The 17,863-nt window shown below is 40.7% G+C and overlaps 1 protein-coding gene and 2 long non-coding RNA genes across 5 annotated transcripts in view; 2 read left to right on the top strand and 1 right to left on the bottom strand.

The window, feature by feature from the left end:
- dgkzb (diacylglycerol kinase, zeta b) overlaps positions 1 to 17,863 on the top strand; it is a 269,194-nt gene that overhangs the window by 68,977 nt on the left and 182,354 nt on the right. The gene's annotated exons all lie outside the window — the stretch shown is intronic.
- Positions 675 to 17,863, bottom strand: part of LOC119486384 — a 26,751-nt gene continuing 9,562 nt past the window's right edge. Inside the window, exons 2-3 of the long non-coding RNA XR_005206514.1 lie at positions 14,648 to 14,653; positions 675 to 796 (exon numbers count right to left, since the gene is read on the bottom strand). This is a non-coding gene — a long non-coding RNA (uncharacterized LOC119486384). The remainder of the gene's footprint in view (positions 797 to 14,647; positions 14,654 to 17,863) is intronic.
- Positions 5,056 to 17,863, top strand: part of LOC119486395 — a 25,147-nt gene continuing 12,339 nt past the window's right edge. Inside the window, exon 1 of the long non-coding RNA XR_005206525.1 lies at positions 5,056 to 5,229. This is a non-coding gene — a long non-coding RNA (uncharacterized LOC119486395). The remainder of the gene's footprint in view (positions 5,230 to 17,863) is intronic.

Below are 17,863 nucleotides of genomic sequence, written 5' to 3'. Positions count from 1 at the left end.
GCACCCATATACTGACATTTATGTTAAATGCATTCAAACGCCCCGATGGAGCTGACCATGGATGTATAAAGAGACGGAGCTGACGGGAGAGCTAGCGACCACCTTGGAGAAGTTAGAGGAAGTATACACGTGACTACGTCTGCTTTTCAAATAAGGTTTAACAAAGGGAACTGCATATAAAAAAATACATATGGAAATAAGATTGATTGGATTATATTTCACCAGAAGTAATAAAACATTACATGCCCCTTATAAATTAAAAAGAAAATACCACTAATTTGTGAGGGAAATGTCTTTATTCTTTGATTTTTGGGTTGCTGGAAAAATTTAATAATAATTGCTGACAATGACTGATATATTTGACTTCAGGACATCTCTGACTACATACATGCTGAAAATCAAACATTTTTACTGGATTAATTTAGATATTTTCCAAAGTAAAAGTCCCTAGAAGTGTATGTATCATCTTTTCCCCCATGGTCTAGTGTTAAAAAACAAAAAAAACAAAAATCACAATAATCATAATATCGAATCGCAATACTTAAAAATCACAATACTATCGAATCGGCACCCAAGTATCGTGACGGTATCGAATCGGTAGATAGTGAATTGTCCCAGCCCTACTGACCGTACAGGGTCAAGACATATACTCGGTTTGGACGATCTTTTTTGGACTCTGAGCGACGTTCATAAGAAATCTGCAAGTTGATGGAAATATATCATGTGCAGAAGCTCGTTTCTCTGATAAATCCATCCTCTGTGGCCGAGCTGCTGCAGCGAAAACCCCAAAACTAATCTAACTAACTAAACCTCTTTGGGGAGTGCAGATGCACTGATTTCTGGTGAGCTACTTCTGGAGGAAACAAAAGGTATCAGTGCACCTCCAGTGAAGAGCTAATGACCTCCTGCAAAGAAGTACTTTTCCTCCCTGCAGGTTTCCACATGTACAGAGGAAAGATCAAGCAAACAGCTTTTGTTATCGTCTCATCTGCGGCGGGTTTTAGGTACGATCGGCCGGGTTTTAAAAAGAGCTTCGTAAGATTAATGAGCCCTCAGAGAGCTTCTAATCCTTCTATCTCCACCCTCAAAAGTCTGGATTTAACAAGGCTGTCGCCATGTTGGTTTTTGGCCGTCACCATCTTGTTTGTTTCCCGTCGCCATCTTGTTTTTTTTTGCAACCAGAAGTGACACGAGAGGGTTGAACCCAGTACAACTGAATGCTGAATTTTCAGGTGAAATGTTAACAATGAAGTGAGCTAATTACAACCAAACTCTGAAAATGTTATAATTAACTTTGATGAAGTGAAAACACACTGTGAAAGGGTTAAAGTTCTAAGACAAAACACGGACAACTCCAAGACCGGACAACGCCGTGGTAGCGACCTGTCATCATAAGGTAGCCCCGCCATAAGCATACCGTGTAAACAAGCACAAGATTGTCAACCAGAAGACCTCTGTTCGTGTCCAGTGTGAAGCTAAAAGTAAGTTGACTTATTTTGTCACGTGACTCGTCGATATAGTCAGCCCCGTGAGTTGTTCCTCAGTGAAGTTAATGTCAACCACCACCGTTTCCTATCCCTAACTAAGTGGTTGTGTTGCCTAAACCTAACTTCCTGTGAAAACGGAAGTTTTATTTTGAAAGGACAAGGCGACCAAAAGTAACGCTAGAGGGTACGCCGTGCGTTGGTCTCTGATGCCGAGGGCACTGACCTGGAGGTCGCCCACTGGCAGGTGGTGTTTAGCCCACAGCCTTCTTAAATGAGTTGAAGTGAATGTTGAAGCTCGTCTGTATGAATGAAGTTGAATTCTACAGATTCAACAGCTGTCCGGTATCCCATCTGTGTGGACATTTTAACTAGACTCACCCAGATGTTCGGTATTTCTACCGTCTGTGTGTGGAAAGTCTTGTCGTGGTCTTTTCCTCGCAGCAGAGATTCCCCAGTGCTTTGTGTTGTCGTGTCTCTGTGTAATTGGCTGCAGATGTGCGGGCCGGCTGCATGGAAACCTCGCTATAACGGCTAACAACGCCGCCAGCCGCCGTTAAACTGCGTCACTCCTCCATCACTTCATACCTTCATACCTTCCTCTCTACTTTTTTCTCCTCATCTTCCCCTGATCATCTGGACCGGATTAGACACACATATAGAGATGCATGCATGCACACACGCAATACGGCCACATGGTATCAACGATCACGCTCCAGTGGACAGATAGAGGACAGGAGCCATGGTTGACGAAACCTGAGAGTTTATTTATTTCAGTGCAGACGTGGCGTTTCTATCAATGAACTGAGCTGGACTGAAGCACTTACCTCAGCTCTCTGTGTGCTCATAAATCAAAAGTTCAGTTGTTAAACAGATGAGAAGGAGCTCTGCAGCTACACTCGGCATCCAACAACTAATAAGGAGCAGGAAATGCTCCATTTATTAACAGTCACAAGAAGAAGAAGTTATTACTCTGTTTAAAATGTAATTAGGAACACACGTATTACATTACCTTTGCAGTATATTTGGTCCTTTGTGTGCATTGTATTTGGACTTAAACAGCTTAATTAATAGTTTATCTGTTAACCCCTTAAAACTCTGGCTGCCACAGCCGCTATTCTGTCTTTCAGAGGTTGTTGCAGGCTGAATTTTAAAGCTAGAGTGAAGATACTATATCATATGAAACTAAAAAACCTAATGAATCCATTGGTACCAACCATGTCATACTAGCTTTGAAGGAGGTTAAATAACACTCCAGTGTCCATTTTACTGGGGACTAGCACAGAAACTCTTCAGCCCCTATATATATATATATATATATACTGCATATATATATATATTTATATATATATATATATAATATATATATACAGTATATATTACATTTTAAGTTACAACCTCAGATCAAAACAAAAGCACCGTCAGTTTCTGCTTCATGAGTCACTTTAATTTTCCAGTTGAAGCTTTAATCTCATTTCTAATAAAGAATTACAGTGAACATGATGTGAAATAAAATCTCTTTAACACTTTACATGATAAACAAATCATGTTTGAACCTGCTGTTCAAATACACAGAAACTTCACATTAAAGATATAATCAATAATCTTGCTCTCTGAAGCTCTGTACTGTTGCACCTAGAAATATTTTATAATTTACATTTTATTGACCTAGAATAGATTTAAGTTATCTAAGAAGAAATACACTACACTACACTATTATCGATTTATGTTATTATCACGAGGTCAAAGTTCAGAGTGATGTGATGTCATCAGTCAGCGCAATGTTATTATTGAAAAGGTCAAAGTTCAGGCTGGATGGGTCATCAGTCAGCGCAGTAGCGATTAGGGAACGTGCTTGATGTTTTAACATATTGTGCGAGCGGTTCTGATTGCTTCGTGTAAAAGATAACTTCAACAGAACTGGAAGAATAAAAGTTGCCAAAAGGAAGACGGAGTCCATATGTCTTTAAGGGTGCAACATAACGGCCGCTTTCTGTTAAAGGCAGTGGTGTCGGTCATCATCATCATCATCATCACCATCATCATCATCATCATCATCATCATCATCACCTCATCATCATCCATCATCATCATCATCATCATCATCCATCACATCACCATCATCATCATCTATTTCTGTTGTCCTACAGTCACAGAGACCTTCACTGTAAAACCTTCAGTTCAGCCACAGTGCTAATGTATGGAAACATCCTCTCAGTGAAAGTGTGTGTGGTGTGTATGTGTGTGTTAGTATCAGGATCAGAGAACGACAGCTTTCCTTTGTTCCAGTCCAGATTCACTCTGATCCTCTGGAGCTTCTTCTGAACTACGATATCAGTGATGAACCTGGTGGGGATATGCGCTGTATTTACCATACTGAACCATATTGTCCATAATCCAGACGTATGACCCTTCCTCTGGACAGACTCTGCTAACACACCCAGTACCAGTATGTACTGTCTCCAACCTGGACGTCCCAGCTGTGAGTCCCTGAGTTAAAGCCCTCAAGCCCAGGACAGAGAAGTAACCATCAACCTCTCTGGATTATCAGGAAGCTGCTGTTTCTCTCCTCGTCTCACACTGGTCAGATCTTCAGACAGGATGAGTATTGATGATCAGTGTTTGGTCCAGAATCACAGGAGTGTAGGAGACCATGTCCTTCATCTTGTTCCAGATGTTGAAGGTCAGGTTGCCCAGGTGTTTGCTGGTCTATCAGAGCTCCTGAGAGCAGCTGTGGATCCTCCAGCAGGGGGCGCTGCTGGACTCTTTCCACTGCAGCCTTGTAGTTGAGCAGGAATGAGACGTCTTCAGCTCTCAGCTCGTCCTCTGTGGCTCTGACTGTGTCTGAAAGAGCTGCTATCTCTCTGCTCACAGCCTCCATCTTCTCCTTCATCATCTGACTCTTCTGCTCCTCTTCCTCCCTCAGTGCAGCATCCTGGCCTCCTCTTCCTCTTCTAGAAACTGGTGAAGCTTCTTAAACTGCTCCTTAATCTGCCTCTCTGTGTGTCGGGCCTGGACCTTCATGTGTTCTGCTGTTTGATCAAACTTCACTTTAACTTCTTCAAAAACCTTTAACTTCTCTTTAAGGGCTCCAGAGTTTCCTGAAGTTCCTTCTTGTGTTGTCGTGCAGCTTCATCGATGGGTCTGAATCTGTGGTCGGTGTGTTTTTCTGAATCTCTGCAGATGTGACACACCGCTGCTGATGGTCCAGACAGAAGAGTTTGAGTTTCTCAGAGTGCAGACTGCAGAGAGCCTCTGAAGATCTCTGAGCTCTCTCCTGTAAGAAACTCTCACACACTTCTTTAAATCCAAGTTAGGAGGTAGTAAGCCTTTGAATGTCTTCTCTTACAAAGTGGACACTCTTGGACGTGTTTCTCTGTCCACCAGCTCTGCAGACAGACTTTACAGAAGCTGTGGCTACATGACAGATGACAGGATCTTTAAGATGTCGTGGCAGACAGAACAGCAGAGATCGTCCTCTAATCTGGAAGCCATTTAGTCTCTGAGTGAAGCTGAAAACACAGCAGGCAGACGGCTCAGCCACTCCCTGTTCCCTGAAAGTACTTTCACTTTGAGTCTTTGTTCTTGTAAAACTCTGGTTCAGTTTGTGGATTCAGCAGCTGGTTGAAGTGGTAGTATTCCAGTATTCCCAGTATTCCCTCCTGTAGATGTCCTCTCTCAGTGGAAGTGGTGGTTTTGGTCTGAAGGTGAATCTTATCGTCCGTCTCTCAGTGTGTGTGTGTGTGTCGTCTCAGTGAGGCAGAATAACAACCTGTTTCCTGGTTTGTCACAAGGATATTAAATGAAGGCTGAGACTCCGTCTTGACTCGTGGAGTTCTGACTCATGCTCAGTGTGACTGGAGCTGTGATGTTGGAGGGTTACAGCAGAGGGTGCTAGAAATAAAGGGATGGTTCCCACTCAGGTGCTCTTTGGGTGGACTTTCTATTTTTCAAATACTATGGTCTTTTATTAAAGATCTTTAAATAATTGCAGAGTTGTAATTCTCACCCATAAAGTAGGCTAGTATGACACCCTGCCTTTATTTGATACAACATGGTTTGGTATTAACCCTCTGAGACCCGACCAACATTACTGTCTTTCAGTTTTAAAGCTAGAGTGAAGATCCTGGTATCATATGAAACTATAAAAACTAATGAATCCATCAGTACCAACCATGTCATACTAGCCTGTCACGAAGGAGGATAAATAACGCTCCAAACTTATGCTAAATTTTGGCGAGGGCATGGCCATTTTCAAAGGGGTCTCTTGACCTCTGACCTTCAGATATGTGAATGAAAATGGGTTCTATGGGTACCCACGAGTCTCCCTTTACAGACATGCCCACTTTATGATAATCACATGAAGTTTTTTTCATGCAGTATAAATGTGTTATTTTCGCCTATTCCCAAAATGGTGTTTTTGAATATTTCTGCATACTGGGGTCCCTAAACAGTCTTGAATTACATAAATTGGGTATCACTGTAAAGCTGAGACTCTTGTGGATCCAATGGGCCCAACTGTATTCATGTGTGATGATGTTAATCCCCATAGGAGCCATTTCATTGTAGTGAAACTTGACCTCACTGTATAAAATGACCTGTGGTGACCTCTAGGATAATCACAGCCTCATGAAACTTTACAGCCACAAACTAGAGACCTAGAGCATTCAGATGATGGATGGCTTTCCTAGCTAGATGGACAATAAGGGGGTTTCTGAGCAGTTTACACAACAGAAGTGCTCGCCATCCAATCGCTGAAAAATGCGATTCTTGCAGAAATCTCCAAATGTCAAAAGTTTTTGATACCAAATCAGAGCATGGCTTTTCTATGGTGTTCCTCAAGGTCTTGGTGACTTAATGTGGTATTTTGGAGGGATTATTGATAATTTTTTATCAATTCTCCAATGGTAAAAAATTGTTAAATTTAGCACCAAATCTGTGTAACAAATGGTATCAACCCAAAAATTGCTGCAACAACTTATGAGACATAATAGAGCATGACGATGACCATCATATACTTCTATATAAGAACCCTACACACTTTCACTATTTATTTTAATTAATTAATTATGTTTATTTCTTATTAATGACTAGAACACCTTGACTCACAGTGCTGAGCTGCATCTCAAATTAATCTTCAGGTTCCCATCTTTTAAATGATGTACACCACTTCTATGTGACATCTACTGTTGACCTGTTATCTCCCCCTGAACATCCTCTGTCCCCCTACCCCTCCAAGACAGCTGATTCGTGTTTTATTTTGCCAACTTTTCAGGAATTCCCTTAAAACTTGCCCAACATTTGGAAACATAACAAGTGCAGTTTGCACCAATGAGAACACCTGGTGACATCACTTTCTTTCATATCACCTGAAAGACCTGTAAAGTCTGTTCTCGATGTGTTTACAATATCATTGTGCTGCATACGAGCTGGATGAGACTTTGATGAGACTGGATTACTTTGCCTCCTTTAAAACCCATTTCTCCTCCTCCTCCTCCTCCTCCTCCTCCTCCTCCTCCTCCTCATCCTTCTCATCCTCCTCCTTCTCCTCCTCCCAGCTGTTTGGTACAGTCTGGTGTTGGATGAGAGGCGTTTTCCTCCTCGAGCTGTTCTGGACGAATCAGACCGACAGCAGCCCAGGAGTCTGTTTCTGCCGGTTGGAGGTCAGAGCTGTCAACGCCTCGGCTTCTCCATCCAGGTCAGAACATCACAACCCGATCACAACCAGTATAAAACACACAATCCTAAAAGTCAGTGTGAATCCCTAAACGCACCACCGTATCTTTGAACAGGAGACGACTGACTACGGGCGTCCCATTGCAGTTATCCTGGAGACCGGGTTGAAGAGCCCAGACGAGGGGCCGGTGTTGGACCCCGACTGGTCGAGCGTCCTGAGGGCCGAGGTGAGAGTTCATCCAGGTGATGTCACACCTGTCTCTCAGTCTGTTGTATTGAGCTCCAGAGGTAGATGTCCCGACCAGGCAGGCCTCATTTTCCTTAGATTTTTAAACCAACCACTTTGCTAAAACACCTTTTCAACCAGCGTCCTAACAATGTGATTTGATTTTGAGATTTTTTTCACTTCCTGCCACTGTGACAGGTAAGTATTTTCTTTTGTCTGCCACTTTAAAATCTCTGCGCTCAATGAAGGAATAACATTTTAGATCTGATGTCATTCAATGTTCAGTATATTTTACATAAAGAACACACATACATTTGAACACATCATGATAACGTTGTAATTTACCTTCACCCAATAGTCATTTTTACTGAGCAGAGCTTGAACGCTTCATAATTGTAACTCAATGGCACCTCCGTTAACGTCAGTAGCTCCCTTATTTAACCAAGCAGGACTGTGCTTCTAACAGCTAACGTTACTAACTCTCCTCCTGACCAATTCAACACATATTTGTTGTTCACAGTGTCGCATTATCAGGGTAAAATAGGGTGCTCAGGTTTAGTAGCGCCATGCTTTTGAACACTTTTTTTTCTCACCGCCGTGTCTCCGGTCCCAAACAAACTGGAACATGATAAGGCGTGCACATGTGTCATTGTGCATGTGTAACTGTCAGAAAGCATCAATACAGAGGAATCGATAGTCACGGAGGCATGAGATGCTAAGGAATCTAGGAAACTAGGAACCAACTAGGAACCGGTTCTCTTTTCCCTTTTCCCTGTCTGCCAACAAATTACCCGCATTTGGCGGGTGGCGAGTGCTAATTTCAGACCCCGGTTAGGTCAAACAAACAGACTTTCACCCAGACCGCTGCTGCTAAAGGAGTACCTAAAGCGTCATAGTTTGATGCGTAGGGCCTCTGACCAAGCGTTGGTATTTGACGTGTTGGGAGTGAGAATGTGTTGACATTTAAAGTGGTGCCTCATCAAAAAGAAGTGAATTAATCCTTGATTCTCGCCGTAGCTTCCCTTCTGGAACGGCTGTGAGCAGGAAGATACGTGCGTTCCTGACCTCATCCTCCACAGTCACACTGACCTCATGGATGTTCAGTGAGTGAACACACACACAAGTATTATTATAATTTATTAGAGAACCCATGCTAATTCATATTCTGTGTTTCTCCTGAAGGCAGTTCTGCAGCTCGAGGAACCGGGCCCTGGTCGCTCTGCAGCCACCGGGGGCGTCAGAGGCCTCGGTGCACGTGGTGGAGAGCGGGCGGAGGAGGATGGTGGTGTTTGCTCGACTGGAGAATCAGGGAGAGAACGCGTACGGAGCCGCCATCCACATCTCCACCTCCTCCAACCTGCTCTTCTCCAGCCTCATAGTCAAGGTGATGTATAGAGCATTAAATCAGTTTCATTAGATCAGAAAATCTGGTGTTTTCATAGAATAAACGTTTGTTCCTGTTCTCTGTCTGACTGTAAACATATACGAGTGATTCAACCTACATTCAGTTCTTTAACCCTTCTAGACCCACAATAGACCCGTTTTAGTCTTTTTTAGGAGGGGACAGGGGATCTTTAGGGGTAGATAGCAGGTCAGCAGTAGACGTCACATAGAAGTGGACCTGAAGATTAATTTCAAATGCAGCTCAGCACTGTGTTTAAAACAGCTTCTCTCCTGAGCATGTAGGCAGTAGTAGCATTATAAAATGCAAAATTTAACTGCACAACAGCTGCTAGCAGAGACAACGAGGTCAGCAACGCTTGTAACATTGAAATTAACCGCTGGTGGTCGAAGCTGATGTCGTTTGGTTTCTTCCGGAAAAGGTTTACGTGATGACGAATCAGGGAAGGACACGTCATGACTGATAAGACCCAATCCGGAATGAACGTGGGCATCTGCGTCATCGTTGTCAAACGTCTCCGTTTCTGTCTGTCCAGATTAAAACGCAACCACGGAGTTTTAAAACTAAAACGGCATCAGCAGCGTTTTCAAACGTCTCCGTTTTAGGGGCTTGAAAACGCCGAAGTAGTGTGAACGCTAAGCATAAATGTAGCAAAAGTTATGCGGTTTAAAACTGGAATGTATTAGTGTGGATGAAGACGGAGACGGGGTGCGTAGGGTGAGTGGGAGGTGTGGTAGGACGGGTCAAACAAACACAAGACTTTCCCCCAGGAGACCGCTGTTTGTGTCCCGTGAGTCAACGCCGACTTATTTTACCTTACTTTTGTTGCGTAACTTTCTTATGTCTTATTTTAATCCAAACCACAATCTTTGCCTAAACCTAACCAAGTAGTTTTGTTGCGTACGTGAACATAAAAACGAAGTAAACCTACGTTAGAAGTTTATTTTGAAAAGACACTATGTATGTAACGAGAGGAAACTGACACGCCGTCCCTGACACGTCCTAAACTGACGCTAGAGGGGTACGTAGAGCGTCATAGTCTAAACGTAGAAACACTGACCAAACGTTGGTATTTGGGAGTGAGAATGTGTTATAACAACAGCTCCAGCTGGCGCTCATGCGTTTTGTATCATTCACAATCATATGAGATGGAGAACGACTCTCTATGACTCATCAGGCTCCTCCCCTTCCCCACAGGATCAATCAGATATTCAGATTGAGTGCTCCTCCGAGGACAGACTGGCCAATCAGAGGAGCTGTAACATCAGCGCTCCGTTCATGAAGTCCTTGTCTCAGGTAGGTTCTGCGTCTATACACCTCTACTGATGTTTACCACCACAGACTGCTGATCTAACCAATAATACACTTAGTATTTGCTTCTATACTCTATGCCCATATTAGGGAGTAAAAGTCAGAGTATTTTATATATAATATATATCCAGCTGCACAGACTCTCCTGGTTTTGATTCATCTATTGCGAGTCCCCCAACTTTACAGTCAATAAGTCAATACTTAATTTCTGGTGTACTCTCCAGAGAGGTGATTATTAGACCAATTTCATAATATAGTTTCACCAAACATAAAACATACAGAACAACAGACTTCACAGATAATAAAAATGTAAGTGAAATGTCAGTTTGTTGTAACTGTAACCGCAGACAGACAGTAAAACAGGTGTTATTCATACAGCTGTCAGACTAATGATAGTGATTAAACAGAGCAGGAATCTGCGATCCACTAACATCCTTCATTAGCCTAATGACCGTCCTGTAAACGTGATGGTACCCCGAGGCCTGCTCTACAGATGGCTGTCTGAATGAAGTCCAGTTTATGGGTCCAGACTGCGGTACAGATTATTGTGGGCTTCCTGTTAATGAGGCGGTGGCTGCTGGATGAGGTGAGACGCCGCCGGAGGGAAACACAGTCTGAGATGATCATAGGACGAAACCACACAAAGCGTTTCACATGTCGGGACGTTAAAACATTCAGAATAGTATAAACTGATGAGACCTGATGGTTGAAGAGGGTCAGAGGTTTGAATATTCATCTTCCGCTTAGGATTTTAACATTTTTAGATATGTCTTACTGTCCTTTTAAAGTACAAGTATATATAGAAACTGAATGTATTTATTTAATCAGAGAAAATGCACCCATTTTGAATGTTATCAGCCCATTAAATGGCCGTTATCAGTCGTTATCACCACCATTATAATACTTCAGACGGGGCAAACTGCACCTAATCGCATGTTGTGAAATGGTTCGCAGTTTTGAACACGTGGTTAACGTTGTGAATTGGTTAGGAATTGGTGAACTACTTGGTTAGGTTTAGAAAAGGGTCATGGTTTGGGTGAGTACGTTTGTTAAGTTAAGTAAATTACGCACGTTATATAAGTTAACTTGCACATGTTAAAATGAGTCAACATTGACTTTTGGTCTCCTGGGTGAAAGCCCTGTATTTGTTTGACGTCACCTGACTTCCTCTTTTGCTCCCGTCATAATTACTACGGCTACTAGAGGTCGCTGCCCTAACAATAATGCTCCTCCTCCGGCTCACCAATAGACGATAACAGCCTACTGAGCCAGTTAGGAGGAAGAGTACAGGGCCATACCAACTAAAATCTAACATAACATTCGAAGAAGGTGGAAAATGTCAGTTGTTTTATTTTGAAAGCAACCAGCTCTCTTCCTGTCCAGGTATCCTTCCGTCTGGAGTTTGAGTTCAGCCGCTCGGTCTTCTTGGATCACGTCCGGGTAGTCATGGCGACCAGCAGGTGAGACAGCTGATGTCACTCTGACAATTGTTTGATTTATTTCAGTGTTTGTTTGGAGTTTGGAAGTTAATGAGAAAAGTCCTCATTAAAGACAATTTATCTTTCTTTTTTTATCAATTAGTGATAAAAACAGGATGCTGAGAGAAGAAAAAAAATGTCAATAAACAAATAATCAACATCAGTAAATATTAGCCTATAAGGAGTAGGATGAAGAACCCTATAGTCTACACTATATGGTTATACGCCTTTCCATAACTCAATGAACTATTTATCATATAAACCTTTGTGACTGGTAGCTTATAGGCTATTCCTTTTTTAATTTCAATTCCAACCTTAATAATGAAGTAGCCTAATATCTTTCAACGGGTTGTCCACATTTAAGACAAAATAATCCTTTATGTTGATTGTAAAGTGTAACAGCAGCAGGACCTGCGGTATCTCTCCGTCACACTGAAGCAGCTGGTTATATATCCTGCATGAATAAACCATGTGAGAATGCACGAGGAGAAGAAGCGCTTATTTTATAGTCCATCTTTGGAATATTGTAGTTTCATGACGGCAGTCCCACGACATCCGCCGCTGTCGCATCATAATTACGGAGCCTAGTGAAGTGCAGTCGGATTCTCTGAGCACCACGGGTGTCTTTTCCTAAGACCTTATGAATTTCTTTCCTTGACCTCATGACCTTTTCCATCAAGGTCACGGAAAAGTGGTTAGGAAAAAAATGCAAGGACGTCATTTTTTTACTTTTCGATCCTAACCCCCTTGTTCGAGACCGGTGTTTTATTTAGCTGGTGCCGTTTTTCACGTGTTTTGTAGTGACGTTACATTGTTTTCCGTACGTGTTTTACTTAGTTTACGTACTTTTTTAAAGTCCAACCATGACGTTTTCCCTTAACCTAATTAAGTGGTTTTGTTTCCCCCTGCTGGTACTGCACGTTAATACAGGCGCGTAATATTCACGTCTCTGCGAGGCAAAATGTGACACTGGCACACTGTCCTCTGGTGGACGAATGGGTCTATTACACGATTTAGTTGTAATATCGATCATATATATTTCTTGTTTCAAATGAACAAGTTCGAGTTCATGTGAGCAGCAAACAAAACAAGAAGCAAGACATTTTTGAGGAGTCTTTTTCTTTAGTTCTCACGTCTTCAAAAGGTGTTTGAGGGTTAAAATGATCGGGTTAAGGTTCAGGTTCCTCTATAAGTATAGAAGTACAAAGGTGTGTCTCTGTGTGTACTTGTACATCTGTTTTCATAGCTACATTGTGGGGACACACACCAGGTCCCCAAAAGGTAAACCATCAAGATCAGGGTCCAGATCCAGGTCTATTGTTTCTGATTTAGGTTCATGTGAGGCCTAAGGGTCCCAGGAGATAAGTCAATATAATGTCTTCACAAGTCTGTGTGTGTGTGTTAATCAGTGATGGAGAGGAGGGATACCCAGACGACAACATCAACGACATCTTCCTCCCTCTGAAGTACCAAACTGACCTCCTCTTCACCAGGTCAGTGACATCACTTCCTGGTAAAACTGTTCCAGTAACAGGATGCAACAGAGAAATAGATCATCTACATACATACATACATGTAAACATTAGGAAATAACTACTGAAAATCGAACAAATGCAACAATTATTTATCATCAGGGTTCAGATAAATGTGTTAAGGAAAAATTCAGTATTTTCTGAGCCTACAAATTAGAGGCAGTTGATGTTTGAGATATAGATGAAGCATCAGCACATTTTCTCTGCTGATTGCAGTAAAACATATTCCACTGCTGTGTTTACAAAAACATTTAACAACATCAGGAAATATTATAAACTTGGATTTTATTGATGTGTGGTCTTTTTTTATGGAGGACGGAACCTGCCAAAATCAAAAATAAATTAATAAATACATAAATGAATCAATAAATTAATTAATAAATGTCATTAAATGTAGCAAAAATAATATCAAAAATAAATGTAGCCATTAATTAATTGATAAAATGTGACATAAATTGATATTTGTTTTAATTTGTTTCTTTATTTATTTATCTTTGATTTAATTCCCTTATTCATTTACTCTTCTGTTTAATTTTCCCTTTTATTTATTTATGTATTTATTTTTGCATTTATTTTTTATTTATTCATTTATTTTTGTATTTATTTTTAATGTATTTATTTGCATTATTTTATATTTATTTTTAAATCTATGTATTGTCATTTAAATGTACCGTTTGTATTATGTCACATTTGATCAATTAATTAATGACTATTTTTATTTTTAATATTATCTTTGCTACATTTAATGACATTTATTGTTTTATCAAGTCATTTATTTATTTATTTTTTATTTTGCAGGTTCCTCCATATAGTTTAAGTACAACAGTGTGTTTATAAAGACTCAAATTAGCTGAGATTCAAGTATGTTTTGGGTGAAATGGCCCTTTAATGATGCTTATAATAAGTCTATATTACAACAAACTCTTCCTCTCTTCTCCTGTCAGAGACCCTAACCCTCCTCGTTTTGAAATCAGAGCAGACAGCTCTTCTTCCTCCTCCTGGGACCAACCAGACAGCAGCCCTCCCACCTTCAACCTCACTTATTATGTGAGTTCACTGAACATGTTGGTCTAGAAATGTCACTTTTCATGTCTGATGTGACTTTTCTAGTTTTTTGGTATATTTGATTATTTGATGTCTGTCCGCGAGACCTTTTTCCACGGAAGACATTTTGACATGTGACACTAGGAGAAGTGTAAAATTATTATTATGAATCATTACTAAGTTTTCAGGATCCTGCGGCCTCATTACAGAAATGTCTGATCTTATCTCAGTTTAAGAGGACATTTAGGATTTTTTTTGTATTACAGATACTATGTACATAAAATCAATTATTTTGTGACTATTTCTGTGGCTGTGGAGGGTTTTTCTGACTCATGTGATCCAAATAATTCCAATAACTCCGTCATTCGAAAGTCCATAAACAAAAGATTTATTGAAATAAAACAGATGCAATCCATGACATGTTTCTGTTCAACGAAAAATCATCTATCAAACCACACCTATCAGCGTTTAATCTTTTAAAACAAACAAAAAACTGTTCGCTCTGCCGTTTGCCACACACAACAGGAGACCTGAATATACACCTGAACATGTGGTCCAGTCTAAAAGGGAAACGCCTTTCCTACGACTCTACCCATACAATCTATGCAATTAAAAGAAACAAAATAAACTATAATGAAATAATTCAACCCCTGTAATGACTTGCCTACAAACAATGTAACCTTTTTTGTCTCTAACAATTAGAAACAAAAATGATATAAATCATAACTAAATAACTGCAGGGATGTGTTAGACGTCACTTTAAGGGTTTACAATAAGAGATTTCTATTTATGTTTTTATTGCCATCTTTTACTTTGCGTGTAGATCCAGAACCTGGGCATCTTCTCAGTGCAGGACGTCCTGTTCAGGGCTGAAATCTGGTCTGGGACCAGGAAGGGGAACCAGCTGCTGAACATCACAGACTACAGCATCGAGCAGGTATACACGGGGAACAGTTACATACATCTTAATAAGACAGGAGGAGCTACATGGATCCATTTACACAGACTCTATAAAGAGAAATATACAGTATAATACAGTCACACCTCCTCCTCCTCCTCCTCCTCCTCTTCTTCCTCCCTGCAGGAAGCTGGCTCTCACTGCGTGCTGCCTCAGCCCAGAACAACCAATCAGGTGACAGCTGAGGACCTGTCTCACCTGTCGCAGCTGGTAAGACCCATGACGTTTCATGATGACCTTTAGCCACTGAGACAGAGAGACAGCTGTCCTCTTCTTCTTCTTCTTCTTCTTCTTCTCTCTCCTCTTCTTCTTCTTCTTCTGTCTGTCTGTGTAGAACCACAGTAACAGTGTGAGCGTGGCGGTCCGATGCCGACTGAATTTGCCGGCCTCCAGAGAGCTGAAGGTGACGCTCGGAGGACAACTTCAGCTTCCCGCTCTGCTCGCTGTGAGTCTCTTAAGGAACCTCTACGTTTCCAGTTTCTCCGAAATTAAACTGTAAATATAGAACGTACATTGAAACCAACGTGGAACCCTGAGAAAAAAGCCAATGTTTGCTTACTTCTCTAAGAAACCACAAATGTTTGATGTATTGTCCTCACATAGATCCTCGATACTTTACATCTGTAGTCTTTTACGTTCCCATCGGACGACTGACTTCCTGTTTCAGGTGAGCTTCAGGTCCTTGGAGTTACTGACTGCTGCCTCCATCCAGCTGGAAGCGTCCAGTCCCATGTTCCTCCAGGAGGACCGACCTGTCAGACAGGTAATGAACCAACCACTCGATGAATACACTAATGAATGAACTAGTTGAGGGCTGTGATTTGTGTACTTCTTCTTTTGTTCAAACACTAAATCACAGATCAGACTGGAGATCAGCTGTTGCATCACTTTTAATGTGGATGTGTAATCAGTGTTGATGGTAAATGTGGTCAATGGAAGAAATAATGAGCCCCTTTGTATGTTCCTATGCAATGTTTGTTAATGCAGTAGCTGACAGGAAGTAAACTTGGACCAAACCTGTTGCCCTAGCAACAGAATGACAATGAAAAGGTCTATATTGACCCAGAAAGCTGAGTTCTCCTACTGCCAAAACCTGCTGATCTTCCTGCATGCAGCGCCGTCATGTGACGTGTCAGTGAGAATTTCATCCCAAAATAAGAGTGCGGAGGATGTTATATACGAGGATACATTTTACAGTGTTTTGGCTGACTCAGATATTCAGCCATATTTATTTGAGTATACAGCTGAAGAAAAGCAGCAGAGAGAGGCAGTGAGTGCGGCTGCATCAGCCGTGCAGCGTCCAACACTTGTAGCAGAGTGTAAACCTGAAGAAGTTAAGTGTTTCTGGTCGTATGCACACAGATCACACCGACAGCACTCGTATAGGTGAAAGCAAAGCAGGATTTTTATTAATCCACTTTCCCTCGTACAAGTGGTTTTATTCAGGCCTAATTGTTACTTAACGGGAAGTATATACTCCTGTTCAGATGTCCCTAATCAAAAGGAAGGTCAGGGCTGCACCAGAAATACACCAAACGGAAATTTAGAGGAACACATACATAAAAATAAAACAGAAATACTATCAGAATCAGAACCAGGCTTATTTAGCAAAGTACATACAAATCCAGATAAAAAAAGGAAAGTGACAGGAGAGGTCAAGAAGCTACAGAACCTCCCCTCAACATAAGGAGACAAACAAAAGAAAAGAAAATTAAGCTAAATAGCGAAAAGAAAAAGACAACAAAAGCACATAAATTAGGCAGAAAAACTAACCAATCAGTAGACAACAATCCAATAAATCAACAAATACTATGGAAAAAACAAACAACAAAAATCATCATGGAATTTTCTTTCAATGTACTAACACAGATTAGAAAGTCCATTGAGAGAGCTGCATAAGTCAAACTACAACTATTGTAATTACAGAGATATTAACAAACAAACCAGCTGTTATTTAAGTGACATTTTGACTCAGTGCGTTTCTTTCTTATTTAGTTATTTACTGAGTTATGAACTAACTACCTTTCCACCAAACACAGTGTTATAACTACACATATAAACTGTAGATGTGGAGTTTTGCTGCCATCTGCTGTCAGACAGTTTTATTACAACAATAACAGCTACCGATATTCAACAAGGTTTCTTTTACTCACCCATTGGGGGTGGATAAGTAAAAAGGGGTGGACAAAAAAAGAGAAACATCTGAGAATGTAATGTCATCCACAAGTTCTGTTTTTTAATTATCATTTCTTCATATCACTTTTTCCTGTTAGGTACAGTTTATCCCTAATGTTCTTTCTTTTTTAAGTGAAGCACTTTATCATCTCCATCTTTTTTTTATTTGTTTCACACTTATCAAAAGACAGTAAAATACAATTCACATGGAAGGAATGTAAAACATGTGTGAGGGTGTGTTAGAAACCTGTAATGGCTTAAATAAAAACCCCAGCCAAAGGACATACAATAAATACTATCATGACCAAAATCACCAGTACATTTAAGATATTAGTGTTCAAAAATTGCACATATAAAATAAGTGTAGGTGTATAGTTCAAACAAACAAAAAAACAGGCAGAGAAGCAGGTTATTGAAATATTTACAGTAAGAGTTTCTAAGAGTGATCATTTTTTTTCTAAATCAATGTTTTTGTCAGCAGAGCATTTCTAAGTCCCTTTTTATACACAGACAATGACACAGAGGAAACGTTAAATTGACATTTTCATTCCATAAGATAACTCCACGAAAATGTGAT

This window comes from Sebastes umbrosus, chromosome 4 (assembly GCF_015220745.1).
Source record: "Sebastes umbrosus isolate fSebUmb1 chromosome 4, fSebUmb1.pri, whole genome shotgun sequence".
NCBI classification, from domain to species: Eukaryota; Metazoa; Chordata; class Actinopteri; order Perciformes; family Sebastidae; genus Sebastes; species Sebastes umbrosus.
This window is presented reverse-complemented; position numbering and strand designations above follow the sequence as displayed.